The sequence below is a fragment of the Tupaia chinensis genome, unplaced genomic scaffold, assembly GCF_000334495.1.
Source record: "Tupaia chinensis unplaced genomic scaffold, TupChi_1.0 Scaffold000140_1, whole genome shotgun sequence".
Taxonomy (NCBI): Eukaryota; Metazoa; Chordata; class Mammalia; order Scandentia; family Tupaiidae; genus Tupaia; species Tupaia belangeri.
Genome location: NW_006159610.1, coordinates 2,278,484 through 2,293,809, shown reverse-complemented (window position 1 = coordinate 2,293,809; position 15,326 = coordinate 2,278,484).

Below are 15,326 nucleotides of genomic sequence, written 5' to 3'. Positions count from 1 at the left end.
GAAATCACCCCCCAGGGGGGATGGTCACGCCGCAATCCCTTCTCCTCCATTCTCCTCTCAGGATCTTGGGCATGTACGCACACGCGCCCGGCGTGAGTTTTAAGCCACCAGGTCCGGGACCGCGAACCGTGGTCAACTACGTGGGAGTCCAGCGACATAGCCATTACGCTAACTGCTGGTTCCCTCCACAAGTCCTTTCTTGAGACTTGTTCTCAGTAGCCCTTGTCAGCAGCTTCTGCCCCAGGCCTGGTCGGGGCCTTGATCTTTGGTCCTAGATAGGTGACAGGACATTTCTTGGAGCAGGGTTGTGTGTGCTGGAGCTGGGTTAGATTAGTTTATGACAGCCGACTATGCCACATTCAGGAAGGTTGTAAAACCAATGATTTCTGTTCAAATCAAATTATGTAAACTTACAACTCAACAAATTACATTAGAAACAAAGGCAATAAATACTCAAAACTCATCAATTCCTAATGATTTTTCTATAAGTGACTATTAGTATGCTTGTGGGATTATTTTGATTCTATCTGTATAGTAATCATCTCTTGTGTGTTCTGGGATGACGTTATAGCTTGAAATAGGCCACAATGGAAATATTTACACCACAGAAATAGGCAAACATCACCAGTAAAGTTTTGTTTTGTTTCTACACTTATCACCCACCCGAAGGTCTAACCTATATGTGACGCTCCATGTGAGAAGAATGCATGTAACTACTGAGGTCCCATCCTAGGCTGCTCCTCATCAGCCATTCTAGAAAAGAATCAAGCAGGGCTCAAATCACAGTTGCAAGTGGGACAGTTACAGGGAAGAAATCAGAAGAAGAAGATTAGATAAGGAAAGACATGCGCATGTCTGCTCAGCTCCTTCCTTCCTTCTCCCTCCCTCTCTCTCTTCCTTCTTTTCTTCTTTCTTCCTTTAATTTTTCCTTCCTTCCTTTCATCATGTATTCATTGCATTCATCAAATGTTTAAAATATTGACTGTTTATTAGGCACTTCTTTTTTTAGGCACTTTGTTAATATCTGAGAGAAAGAAAAGAAAAATGCCAGAGAAGACAGAACCCCCTGCACTATTTGCTCTTCTGTTGGGAATAAATACAGCCACTCTGGGTCCAGGAGTTTGTTTATTTCGGAACTTAAAAGTGATAGGGAATGCAGATCTCAGTTTCTGTGTATGGGTTTAAGGTCTCAGAATTTAACTGGATTATGATGGGATTACTCAATACTACAACATGTTAAGAAGTACTTAAACTTAGCAACTTTTTTTTTTTTTTTTGGAGAAGTTTTCGCTATAGGGCGTGTGCGCTCGCCAGACAGACAGAGAGCGACATAGAGACAGAAAGCGAGAAATCACACCCCAGGGGGGATGGTCACGCCACAATCCCTTCTCCTCCATTCTCTTCTCAGGATCTTGGGCATGCATGCACACGCGCCCAGCGTGAGTTTTAAGCCACCGGGTCCGGGACGCGAACCGCGGTCGACTACATGGGAGTCCAGCCACATAGCCATTACGCTAACTGCTGGTTCCCAAGCTTAGCAACTTTTGATTTGACAACAAGTATATGCCATATTCATCCAGCTGTACACATATGCACACACATGTGTATGCATGCATGTGCGTACCAACCTTAATATTTAGGGTTCCCTTACCCTTCTAGTTTCTGTCTTTTTAAAACGTGATGGTTCCTCCTGTCTGTTGCCCTCACTTTTTCTTTGAGACTTCATGGTTTCTCATTCACTGACTTTGCGGACATTTTCTGGTTTCAAACTTTAACGTGCCTCAGACTCCCTTGTGGCACTTGCTAGAAATACAGTTGCTGTACTGAGATGCGGATTAGGTCTGAGGCAGCTCAGGAATTTGCACCTTTATGAGCTTCTCTAGGTGATTCTGATGCAGGAGGAATCAGAGTGGCATTCTGCAAAACACTTCCTCATGTCCTTGGCCCCAGAAAACGGTATCTGTTGTTTTCTTTCTAGAGTCGGCTCAGTTCTGTTGCTCCTTCCCCACTCCTTGCCAGCACAGTTGTTTAAAGTTAGCCGGCTCTATTAACCAACCCTACATTCTAACCAATGAGTCCTTAAATCAGATATGAATTGGGTCTCCAAACTCTCAAATAGACTGGGTTAATGAAAAAGCAGTCAAAACTGCCATTGGCAGTTCTACCGCTGAGTGGCGCCATTGCTCCACTTTCCTTTTCTAGACGGTTTCACGGGCTTCCTGAAAGTTCCTATTTCTGGATTGATGGCGCAGGGAGAATTTCAATCTCCTTTTCATCATCTGCTACCGTCTTTGATTCAGATAGTAACACAGCGAGGAGTGTGCCTGGAACAAGGTTGGATTTCACTCTTGCCACAGGTTTTGGATATATGTTTTGGATTGAGTTAAAGTTCATCTCAAGGCAGCCATAAAGATTAGGATTTGTGACAATCAATTTGGGAGATGCTGACCCATGCTTCAAGGTCATGGGGCGTCATTTCTACATTCCTTCCAAGCCCTAGCTTAGAGACTACCATACAGTGTAAGAAAGGAGACCTAGTATTTGTTGATTAACTCGTGTGCAAAACACTATGCCTGTCATCTCATTTAACCCTTACCTTAGGCTTCATTTTGTTTCGCTCTCAGGAGGGAAAGCTGAAGCTCCCAGGAAGCGACACCCAGAGCGATCTCTCCAAATTCCTTCTTACACAATACCATCTCTGCATGCACTGATCAAACACTGCAAACAAAGGAGATTTGCAGGCGATTCTGTCTTGGACAAACCAGTGGGTACTGGGGGCTCTGCCTCCACCCAGGAAGGCAAACATGAAGCCCCCAGCTACTGAGCAGCCGATGCAATGATTCACTTCTACTGCCAAGGGTGAAGCAGATTACAAAATAGGTAAGAGTCACCAAAAATAATGAATAGGCAAACATAGTTCCATCAACAGCCCAGATCAATGAAACAAAAATAAATGGCATTGAGCAAGCCAGACTGAAGGCCCTAGAATTTCTGTCCCTTTCGCCTCTGCAGACGTCTGTTAATCCAGCTAAGGCCACAAGGATATCTAAGACAAATGGTGTCCCTGCTGTCCTGTGTTTTTAATTGTCAGAGGGCACTTTCACTCACCGGAAAGAGATGACAGAGTGAGAAAGTATCCCCCAGTGGGGTGTGCTCATGCCACAATCCCTTCTCCACTTCTCCATCCTGTCAGGATTTGGTGCACACACACGTACCCAGTGTGTTTCTCAGGCTGCTGGTGCTGGGATTTGAACTGTGGTCAGCCATGTGGGATTCAGCTCCCTTAACCACTAGGTTTCAGGGCTGGCCCTTCCTGCCGTCTTTATTCTATCTGATACCTAAGGAGGGCACAGCAGAGTGGGGTACCAGGTTACTTAAGGTATCAATAGTACTGAAATGGGCTAGATTTAGGAATTACATAGTTGGACTTCATAGCCCGTGAGATTTCACAGGATTTGGGCTCACAGTAGAATGCAGTTCTATGCCAAGTAAGTTGATTCCAACTAGGTTTGACTCTTGTCCCCTCTACCCAGCAGAACTTGAACTTTTGCTCCATCAGGTTCATTACTTGCCCCAAATCCTTGACATAAAAAGACTTAAATGTGAAGGGAGGAAAAAGGGTTTCTAAATTCTAGTCCCATTTTTGAAACAGTTCAGACTCATACTTTGCACATTAGAAAGCAAACCTGATTTGATCCTCATTTGGGGAACAATTCAAAGCAGGTCTGATGTGGCAGGGTAGGAAGGAGCCATGTCTGAGCAAAACTGTGACAAGTGAGATGTAGAGACTATTGGCCGACAGGTCAACTCAGACAGGGCTGCAGAAAGCATCCTCGCGGGTTCTATATGGATGAGCATCTATTTTCTTTTTCTTTTTAGATTTATTCATTTATTTATTTATTTTTCACATGAGTTTTGCCAGGGAAAGACAGAGAGAGAGATAGCCTCCAAGTCCGGGACTCGAACCACAGTTTGCCATGTAGGAATTCCAGTCCCTTAACCACCTCACCACCTACTGGCCCTATTTTCTTATTTTAAATGCCTACAGGGGTATTTTGCCCTATTGTTCTTTCATAAGCTCACCTACCGTGTGACTCCCACTGTGGGCACCTCCTGCGACCACCTCATTTCCTTTCCTGAGATCAGCCTATATGATTTACATCCCTTTTGTCTATCTTCTGGGAGCCCTCCTCTCAGGGCTCCAAATCAGACTAAACAAGACAAAAGAGGAAATATTCAACTAACCAATGATTCATCTGAGTGGCATGCAGCTGAGGGACTAATTTATTTGCTTTCTTGATAGTAACCTATGTGTGACAAAGTCATTTAATTGCGACTTGGAAAGGGTTGTCCTGAGGGGCCTCTCCATGACCACTCAGGAACAAGGTCTTTGCCTCCACACACAAGTTGTTGCCTAAATTGAGGTGTGCTGGCATCCCATGGTCCCACATGAGTGTCAGGTTTTACTCACACATGTACATGCTCACACACTTGAAAACTATTTCTGAGGGCCTGCTCTGTGCCCAGTTTACTTCTGTGCAATGCAGGTCATGGTGAATATGACAGTGACCCCTTTGCACTCATAGAGCTGATGTTCCACTAAAGGGAAACAAATAGCAAGCTAACAAAGAAATCAGGTAGTGATGAGAATCAGGATGGAAGTAAGAAATGTGAAGGGGCCTAGTAGGATGAGGAGCTTCATTTATAGTGGATGGGATCTGTCTCCAAGAACCATGCAAATTTTCCCCAACTACATCCTTTCCCAGATCAACTCACATGTAGGAGAAAGAGACTGTTTTAGTCTGTGTTCTGCTGCTATAACAGAATACCACAGGCTGGGTAATTTATCAACAATAGAAGTTTATGTGGCTCGTGATTCTGGAGGCTGGGAAGTCCAACAGCATGCTACCAGCATCTGGTGAGGGTCTTCTCACGGTGGAAGTTGAAAGGGCAAGCAAGTATGTGAGATGGAGAGTGCAAGAGGGAGCTAAATTCACACATACACTCCCCCCCCCATGATAATGGCATTAATTCTTCACCTCTTAAAAATCCCACATCTTTTTCCCCCCATTTGGGAGATTTTTGCTATAGGGCACACGTGCTCACCAGAAAGACAGAGAGAGTCGGAGAAACAGAAAGTGAGAAATCACCCCCCCGCCCCAGAGTGAGGGGATGGCCATGTTGCAATCCCTTCTCCTCCATTCTCCTCTCAGGATCTTGGGCACACACACACTCACACACGCCTGGTGTGAGTTTAAGCCACCAGGTCCGGGACTTGAACCACAGTCGACTACATGGGAGTCCAGCGATGTAGCCATTAGGCCATCTGCTGGTCCCCAAAATTTCACATCTTATTACAGTCACGAGAACAATTAAATTTTAACATGAGGTTCAGAAGAGACATTCAAACCATAGTGAAGGTCAAGAAAGAGGCACCAGGAAAACATGTCATCCTTTCTTAGCAAGGCTGCTAATCCATGAGGCAGAGGATAAGAGATTCTTGGCTGGTGTGCAGAGGAAACCGGTGATTGGGAGGGGTCTTGGTCACATACTACTCCAGGAAGCTGAGATTCAGGGAGGCTTAGTGACTCTGTCATGGTGCACAGGGATCTCCTTAACTCCAAAGCTTTGTCTTTTTTCTCCTACAGCACACCAAGGAGAGTCTTGGAAAAACTCAGAGTAAGGAACTAATCTATAATCTTTGCTCAAGAAATTGAAGCTCCGGGACCAGCAGTTAGCGTAATGGCTATGTCGCTGGACTCCCATGTAGTTGACCACGGTTCGAGTCCCGGGCCTGGTGGCTTAAACTCACACCAGGCGCATGTACGTGCGTGCCCAAGATGCTGAGAGGAGACTGGAGGAGAAGGGATTGCGACATGACCATCCCCCCGGGGAGTGATTTCTTGCTTTCCGTATCTATGTCTCTCTGTCTTTCTGGTGAGTGCACATAGCAAAAACCTCTCCAAAAAAAGAAAAAAGAAAAAAATTGAAGCTCTGAGGCCATATTGTCCCAGCCTCCTGAGAGGCATGCACTTGGAAGCCAGCACTGAGCAGTCCCCAGCCATAGCCCTAGCTAAGCCCCCTCACAGGATGACCTTGACTCCTTGTTAGGATGTTATTATCCTGAGGCTGAGTCCAGCTCTGCGAAGACATCAGCAAATGTCACCTACTACACAGGTAAGTGACGGACCATGTTCTTGTCACCCGACCCCTCCCAAGATGGGGGGGGGCTGGTCTGTGTATTGGTTTGGGAGCAGTTTCACTGACTGGTAGCCATCCCTCCTTGTGACATCCATGCTGTGTTGAGTAATAGACTTTTGGGTTAGTGTATTAACTGTCATCGGGAGCCACATCTCATCTAGCCTTGTGAACCTCACAGCCCCAGTGTGGTGTTTTGCCCATATACCACAGTAAATATTTGATGAATGAGTAATAAGTGAAAAAATAGAGAAAACAATGGAGACTGAAAAGGAGATAAGAGAAGGAAAGAGAGGGAAGAAAGAGGGGCAAGATAGCCCCCTAAACACAAAATCACCTTCAAAAAGCTGTTTTCTATTCCCCTCCTGGGCTCTCTTATTTTTCTGAAAAAGGGAGAGAAAAACTTGGAAAAATTGACAATAACCTTTATTATCTTTCTAGATTCCTGGTTTGCTGATACAATACATGGCTGTGCTTGAATCCACTTAGAAGAGAATGTTTCTAAAGTTTTTGTAGAGTCTATTAATTTTAAAAATAATTTATTTATTTAATTTAACTTATAGTTACTATTATTTTCCAGTTTGATCAGAGAAATACAGAGAAAGAAAGAGGATAAATGAGAAAGCAAGCCACCAGGTCCAGGACTTGAACCGTGATTGGCCATGTGGGAGTCCAGTGCCTTTAACCACCGTGCCTCGAGTCTATTCATTTTGATCCGGACAATAAAAAAACCACTGTCAGCCCATTTTAAACAAGCCAATCTACCCTGGGCTCCCAGGGATTGTCTGCGCTCCCAGGGGGTGTCTCCAATGCATCCACCCTTTCTTGACCGTATTAGTTACAGAGCTACCAATATTTTTCTTTCCCCAAATTGATTTTATTTATGCTCTATATACATTAAATATTAAGCCCAATGTTGAAGGTGTTAGGAGTCTAGTCATCTTCTATGGTTACTTTTTTGATAGAAAAAAATTCATAGTAATTTAAAGCTAAAAGGGATCTTTCCAATCATAACATATTTTACAGATATAGAACTGAGAACCAGAACAATTAAATGACTTGCCCAAGGACACAAGCAAGTTAGTAGTAGGACCAGAACCAGATTCTGACTTGCCTTGATTTCTTTACTACATGGACTCGGAGAAAAGACCTGAGAGGCAGTCGATCAGTCAATCAACTAATCAAATACTTATAGATGACCACAATCCATCTGCATACTATGAAAACAAAAGCTAACTTGAAAATTCACTTTTACAAGTTGGGACATAAAATAAAATATAAAGGGCCAGCCTTGTAGTCTAGTTGGTAAGGGAGCTGATTCCACATGGCTGACTGCAGTTCAGATCCCAGCCCCCTTGCATTGAAAAACACATCAGGTTCATGTGCATGCATGCCCCCAAGTCTGACGGGATGGAGAAACAGAGGAGAAGGGATTGTGACATGACCGTGCCCCACTGATGGGTGCTTTCTCCCTTTCTCTTTCTCTCTCTCTCTTTTTCTTTGGTGAGCACATATGCCCTCTGGCAATGAAAAAAAAGGGAAGAAAATGCAGAAAGTACTAGCATTATTGGAAGCATGTGTTACCTAGTTTATAATGCTCATATTAAGGCTTATAGCAATGCTTGATTCTTGGAAAAATGAATTCATGAATAATAATGACCTTAATAGGCATTACAGAATAACCAACTGGAAGATCCATTTATATCTATAGAGAAAGTAAAGGGAAATATACCATATGGAAACATGGTCCGTAAGGATGCTATGTGTCAGAGGAAACACCTAAAGGAGAGAGAGAGAGTATGGATATAAAAGATATCAACTATCAGTCAACTTTGACCATGACAACTTAGCCAAAGAAAGATTTCGACACAGAGATTTAATAGCGAGCAAACTCAGACTACTGAAGGTGGCCAAAGATGGTAATGGATTCTTTTTCCCATTACATTTGTTTTTGTGTGTGTGATTTCTGGTTTACACATAATGGTTGTACATCTTTGTGGGGTCCAATACAGTTTTTTTATGCATGCATATAGTGCATAATCAAATCAATGCTATAAACATATTCATCTTATTTGACATTGAATATTTCATTAGTTATACTCAGTCAATAAAGTTCTACTCTCTTCCTTTTTTTTGAGGAATATATTGAATTGTCAATAATAGTTTTTGCTCTGCTGTGGCACATCACTCTATAACATATTCCAATTTTTATATTCATTCTTATATCTGTTAATCATTTTCTCCCAAACTCCCCATACCCTTCTCTTAGCTTGAGTTCTAAACATAGTTTAGTGTACCTGTAAAGTTGATAAGTTAAAAAAAATACTTCCTTTTTTCCCAAGATGACCATTTGAGCATTTCGATCTGCATCAATTGTGATCCACTCTGAGCAATTCTAAAACCTTCCATTCCTGAAGAGAAGAAATAGGTAACCTTTCCACAGATTATCATCTCCACTTGGAGGGGTCTAAGGATATCTCAGGCCTATCATGCCCAACTGCTGGTTCCATCTCTCTGCAGCCTGCAACTCTTCATTTCCTTGGTTTCTGTTGAATGGGTCCTCCATTTCTCCAGCTGTTCAGGCCAAACCCTCTGGTGATGCCCAACCCTGTCTTTCTCTCACAACCCAAAGATGATTCATCAGTAAGTGATGGTGGCTTTGCCTTCAGGATGTTTGTAGGATGCCACTATTCTTGTCATCTGTCACCAGCAGCTACTCCTCACTGCTGTCATCTCCAGTCTGGAAGACTGAAATAAGCACCTACCTGTCTCTAGCTCCTGTTCTTTCCCTCCCTTGGTCTGTTCTCCACACACCAGTCCAAGTGATCTTTAGACGCTCTACACTATGTAATACTCTCCAGCACATTTGGAACAAAACCCAAGATTCTCATTGTGGCTCAAGGGCCGGGCTGGTCACTGTCAGGACTTCATCTCTAGCTCCTCTTCCTCTCTTTCACTCTGTGGAGACACTCGGTTGCTATCCCTAGAACTGAGGAGGCACACTCCTGCCTCAGAGCTTTCGCAGATTTGCTCTCACAGCCTGGGGACAGGCTTCAACCAAGAAGTCCCCAGGGCTTGCTCCCTCTTCACTTTATTTAGGTCTCAGCTCAAATGTCTTCTCTTCAGAGACACCTTCTCTCACAACCTGATAGAAACCAGCCCTCCCTGCATGCTCTATTCTCTTCCCAACACTTTTCATCACTTGACATCATTTGTAATTTTTCAATTATTTATTGAGTGCTTCTCTCTTCCACTAGAACATAAAATACCCCCATAACAAGGGGTGTTCTAATCTGCCCATCACTGGATCCATGAGGATTCACAGAGCCTGGTTCAGTGCAGACTCTCAGTAGTTGCTTTTGAATGAATTACTGAATGAATGAATGAATGAATGGGCAGAAGCTCATTTTCCTCCATGAAATACTGTGGTTTCTGAGAAATTGAAGTCTTTTGGAAGAAAACAGCTCCAATCATACTTGGTCCTTCTGGTGGCAGCAGCAGATCTGTACTCATGGCCTCATTCCTCAACTCAGAACCACAAAACCACAAAATAGATCCCCCAGAGCTACCTCAGAAGTGGCAGACCTCACGCCTCACTGAAGCCTTCCCACTTCCACCTAGCTATCAACTTCCACTCCTAACAAGGTGATCTGGCTTCCCTGCTCCTGCTCATAGCTCAGCGTGTTTGCCCTTCCAGTTGGGTCAGGTCAAGACCAGATCCCCAGAGTTTACCTCCATCCTAGCCAACCCTGTTCTTGATGAAAATTGCTGATAATGAGGAAGAGGATTAACTAAGAAGGTGGGAGGGGGAATGAGGGACCAGGGAGAGTCGGATCCTGGTTGGCAGGCCCTGTCATCTCAGGATCCCTCACCTCTTCAGTGTCAGCTGTAGACTCACATCTTCCTGCCCTCTGAGGTAAAGGTGGCATCTCCTGACCCTGTCCCCTAGCTCTGCACATTTCACGTGTGGGTCTCCAGGCTCCGCTTTGTAGGTGAAGGATGAGGGAGGATCTACGATGAAGGCAAGATCACCACAGATTCCATTTCCTTCTTCAAATGATGTCAAAGGTAACATGAATGATCTAGCAAAAAGGTGTTTTATAAAGCTTTTAAATTCTGCAATGGAATTATTCATAACATGTTAAGTAACTCTAGAGACCAGATCACCTAACTTGTCAGTTGATCACTGAGGAAACAGGTGGACAGAGACACTAAATAACTTGCCTGTGGTCACGGAACTGGTTGGGGCAAAGCTTGGACTTGGAGTCCCCCAAGTGCAGGCTGCTGGACCACCAAGATGCTGCAAAGCCCAAGTCTGTTACAGGAAGTCTCATTCTCATGGGACATGGGTTTGCTCTCTGTCTTACAAGCAATCCCCCAAAATCTTTGGGTATGCAAACATACCCCAGAGCCTGAAATTGTTGCTTAAGGACCTCCCACAGATACCCCAAGTAAGCATCCTCTCCATCTCCACTTTTTGACCCCTCCTACTCATCCCAAATCCACTAACTTTCAAACAACTATTTAGAGTTAGGCAGCAGAGTACCCGGGTGTATCAGTCCTAGACTTGTGAGAGATCTCCTTTCCTTTCTACCTTATTGAGACAGGTTTCATTACAAAGTTTCAGCAGTGAGTTTCCCAATTGTGGGTAAGTACAGCTTTAAATCTCAGCTCGAGACTGAACAGAAAATTGCACAGTCCATGCCAGGCAAGAGGACTGTGGGCCACATGCCACCGGTGTTATGGTGAGAGGTAACTTCTGCTGTCTCACCTGTGGCCTCTTAGGATTGGCAACCCCAGGAAACCACAATGGCTAACCAGGCTGCAACTGAAAGCTCTAGCTCTTAATTTGTGAAAGCCTCTCTTCCTAGCAGCATGCGGAGTGACTGTTTAACAGACAGCATCACGTGGTATAGCCACTACAAAGCCAGTAATAAATTGCATTCCTAGAAAATCTGTATTTCAGTCGTCACATTATTTACATTTTTCATTTATTAATCCTATTAGAAATATTCCCTCCAGGAGAAGAAGAAAGGTGGAACAAAAAAGCAAGACAAATAGGCAACTCTGGAAAAAAAAAAAAAAACATCTCATTCAAAGGCCTGCTGTCTCCCTTGGGCACAGATTATATATCACCTGTGTGCACATAAGACGTCTGACTTGGTGCAGATATGAGAACATCTGCTGCTCAAAGCATCCTTTGAATATGCCCAGAGACCCCATGAGATCCCAGCCAGAGGAATCTCTTCTTTCAAGGAAAGCTGACCTAAGGGAAAAAAAAGAAAATGTATGTATGTGTGTATAGATAGATAGATAAATAGATATGTATGTGTGCATATATATATATGCACACACATATACATAGATACATATACTTATATGTGTATATATATATATATATGTATGTGTCTGTGTATATGTGTGTGTATATGTATATATACGCACACACACGCACACATTCTTTTTTTTTTTCAATCAAATTCAATAGAAAGTGTTGAGGGCACAAAACATGGTTAGGAAACAGGCCAGTGGAAGAGTGAGCACGAGCAGGCCGGGGCTGGTCAGTTGGCTGATGGGTGGTGGCAATGTGTGTAGAGTGGCTCAATCTTGACCTGCCATGTAGGGAGGTGCGAATGCGTTTCCTTCATCTTAGCTCAGTCCCCAGCACACAGCAAGCGCAGGAGCGATGCTAGGCCAAGAGGTCTTCATCTGCTTGGGGAAATGGCAGTCAACCTCAGGGACCAGCTCTCACGCTGCCGCTTCTGTTAAAGCCTTGTAGTGTCTGTGCCTTCTCTAAACTCCTGTAAAATCACGTTCCACTTCTTTCCCCTGATGTTTTTTTAGAACTACACTTATCTATTGTTTGCTCCATAGCAACTATGATTTTTTTAATTACAGAGGGTATGTGCACCCAGCAGAGAGAAACAGAGAGAGAGAGAGAGAGAGAGAGAGAGAGAGAGCACCCCAGTAAGGTATGGTCACACTGTGATCCCTTCTTCATTTCTCCATCCTGGGATGTGGGGCACACATGCCTGTGTTCCCAGTGTCGTCACGCCTCCAGGGCCAGGATTCAAGCCACAGTCAGCCATATGGGATGCAACACTCTTAACCACTGGGTCATGGAGCTGGCCCTATAAATTTTTTTTAAGTTTATTTATTTTTTCTTCTGTGAGTGAGAAGAACAAGGCTGGGGGCACCTCCAACTGGGTACCAATGCTGCAATTCCACCTTACCCAGCCTCAGCCAGACCCAGATCATGAACACACACATGCCCAGTATGCTCAGGAAGGTCTCCAGAGGAACCTGGAGTCTCCCCATGTGAGTCAGTCTCACAGATCGTTGTGTTACCACTGCACCGCCATCCAGCCCTCAAGAGCTATCATTTTTATTCATCTTTTGTACTACGCCCGTGGCATGTCTCACACAATGACTTGCGTCTAGTAGGAATATAATCAATAAGTGATGCAACCTATGAAGCTGACAGCTTCCATGCTTTTGTTTGCTGGTGGTTTGATTTCTGTGTCCAAACTCGTGCATTGTAACTTCACAGGTGGGAGAAAGATGTTACAAACCAGATCCATATAGGGAAGGAGAATTCTTTTCACTTGCTTTCATGCATTAGCTTTTTTGGATTTGGGGAAAATAGAAAAGATCTTGGTGAATTAAAACAAATCAAGAAATGTAGAAGGTGGAAGCATAAGTTTTTAAAGCTGCGATTTTTCACCGCCGAGACGAATAATAATTCCTACTCCAACTACCTCACGTGACTATCATGAGGCTCAAATAAGATAATGTGCATATGAAAGCTTTTGCTAGTAAGAAGCATGATAGGGGTGTAAGGTATTATTATCCCTTTAATCTTTCTAGTCTCATAATGGAGAAAATTTTCCAAAGACAAATTGGGAGTTCATTTCAGTTTCTCAGCTGCCTCTTGCGACATGATGTCCATGACAATTAAGCTGCAGAAGAGTCTGGCTGGAGCCAATAAACAGCAGTGTGAAATAAATTTGTCCACCCTCTAGCACTGCTAAAGACAGGCAGAATCATCCTTTAGGCCTCTGGGATTCACCCGCTGGCTGAGATGCCCATTCGCATAAAAAGACCAGAAATGCCATTCTGGGTAAAACTTTTTCTTCACATATCCAAGGTTTCTGCTGTTACTGTGCCACCAGGGGGCCATTCTGCAGAACAGTGTGGCTGTTCCTGTCAAGGTGGAATGCAAAGCCTCTAGAAGTGGATGCAGGGAGCTCTGTCTAAGACCCACCCACCTCTTTGGGACTGAGGGACTCATTCCTGCCAGCCCCTGACCACTAAGGGTCACAGCTGAGCCCTAATCTGGGCATTGTCCTCAGCCTGAGAAAGCCTCTTTCTCAGAGCCCAGCAGCTCCCATGTCCAGTGACAAGCCAGTGGTCAGGAGGGTGGAACAAAGGCCTGGCTGCTTTGTCTCAAAGAAGGACAACTCTGAAGGTCCCTCCCAGCCTCAGAGCTCCCTGTAGGACCCCCTGAGATCTCTGATGTGGTTTACTGACGCTCGGCTTCTTTCTTTTCCCGGTCCTATACCCCCTGCTGCTTCTACATGTTGTTCCTGAAAACACAACTCAATAAGCCTCCTGCACACGGGTCTCTGAGGAACTCTACCTGTGACACCTCTCAAACACTGACTGTGAAGAGGTCACTGTCTGCAAGGACATTGATCCTTTCCGTCCTTGGAGAAGCCAGGTCGGTCTGGCATCATCCAGGTCCCCGAGTCCGTCGTGTCAGCTACAGCAGCATTCTCCATTCACCCAGCCTGCCATGCAAGCTTTTTTCTTTTTTTTCTAGATGCCCTGATGAGAAACTTGTATAACTGTGTAGCACACTCTGAAGTAAATTGGATGTAATACAGTCTAGTCCCCTTTCCTGTCATTGTTCTCTCATCCTCCTTATTAATTAATTGAACCCTGATGTTTTTCCTCCAGGCAGTAAATTTTTCCCAGCAAAAAAGGTAAACAAACAAGGGGCAGCAGTGGAGGGGCAGCAGTCGCACAATGCTCCATAATACTGGAATCACATGGGAAGGCACCAGGTTCACATCCAAGATCTTCTTATATATGCTGGGCATGCACATGTGCACCCGTGATCCTGGTTGGCTGGGACTGGGGCTGGATTCTGGCATGAAGGCCCTGCTGGTGGTGCCTCTTCCTTTCTCTTTTCCTCTCATTTGTTTGTTTGTTTGTTTGTTTTTCCTCTTGGGAGGAAACTTAAAACCCTTTGCAGCCTTCTCTGTAGCTGGAGCCACGTTCCCAGTTCTGCTTAGTCAGTGGAGTGAGGCAAGTATTTGCTGCTTTCCTGATAAAGGATCTCCCCATTTTCATGTTCTCCCCTTCTTCATCTCGCTGCCTGAAGCAGGTTGGAAGGCTGATGAGCAAGAAGATACCTACGTACTAAGTGTATTCATCAATTATTGCTGCATTAAAAACAAAAAATCAAGCTTTAACTAAATTCTTGTTATCTCATAGTTTCTGCGGGTCAAGGACTATGGGCAGAGTGGGTGTACTTCAGCTGTATTCTAGTGGTGACACAGCTCAGATCTCATACGATGTGTGAAAGAACAGTTACTAACACACCGAGCATAAATACCAGAAGGCAGGGCTCAGTCTGCACCTTCTTAGAGGCTGCCAACCACACCCATGCTCTGGCCTGATGATTCACATCCATCGTGCATGCAAAATAGGCTCCCCCCCTCCTAAGGTTGCCAGAGTCTCATTCCATCACAACACCGATGTACCATTCAGAATCTTGTCATCTAAATCAGGTCCAGTGCAGATGAAGATCCCCAGATGTAGGTCCTAAAATATAGTCCCCCAAGGATCGCTTCACCCTAACCTGTGTGTTTTCTGAAATTTGATTTAATACAGTCTAGTTGACTTAAACATGAATGTATTAGGAAGAAAGGGAAGGAAGGATAATTTTGTGGTCTACTACATCAATCATTTCTCTGCAACCCCATTGATTTGACCCTAAAACTAGAGTGTGCTTATATGAGCCTGTACAAACACACACACAAACGCACATGTTTGTGTGAGTAAGAAGTGGTGCCCTAGCCATACGGATGAGACCAGGAAGATGGCACTCAGTCAGGAATGCA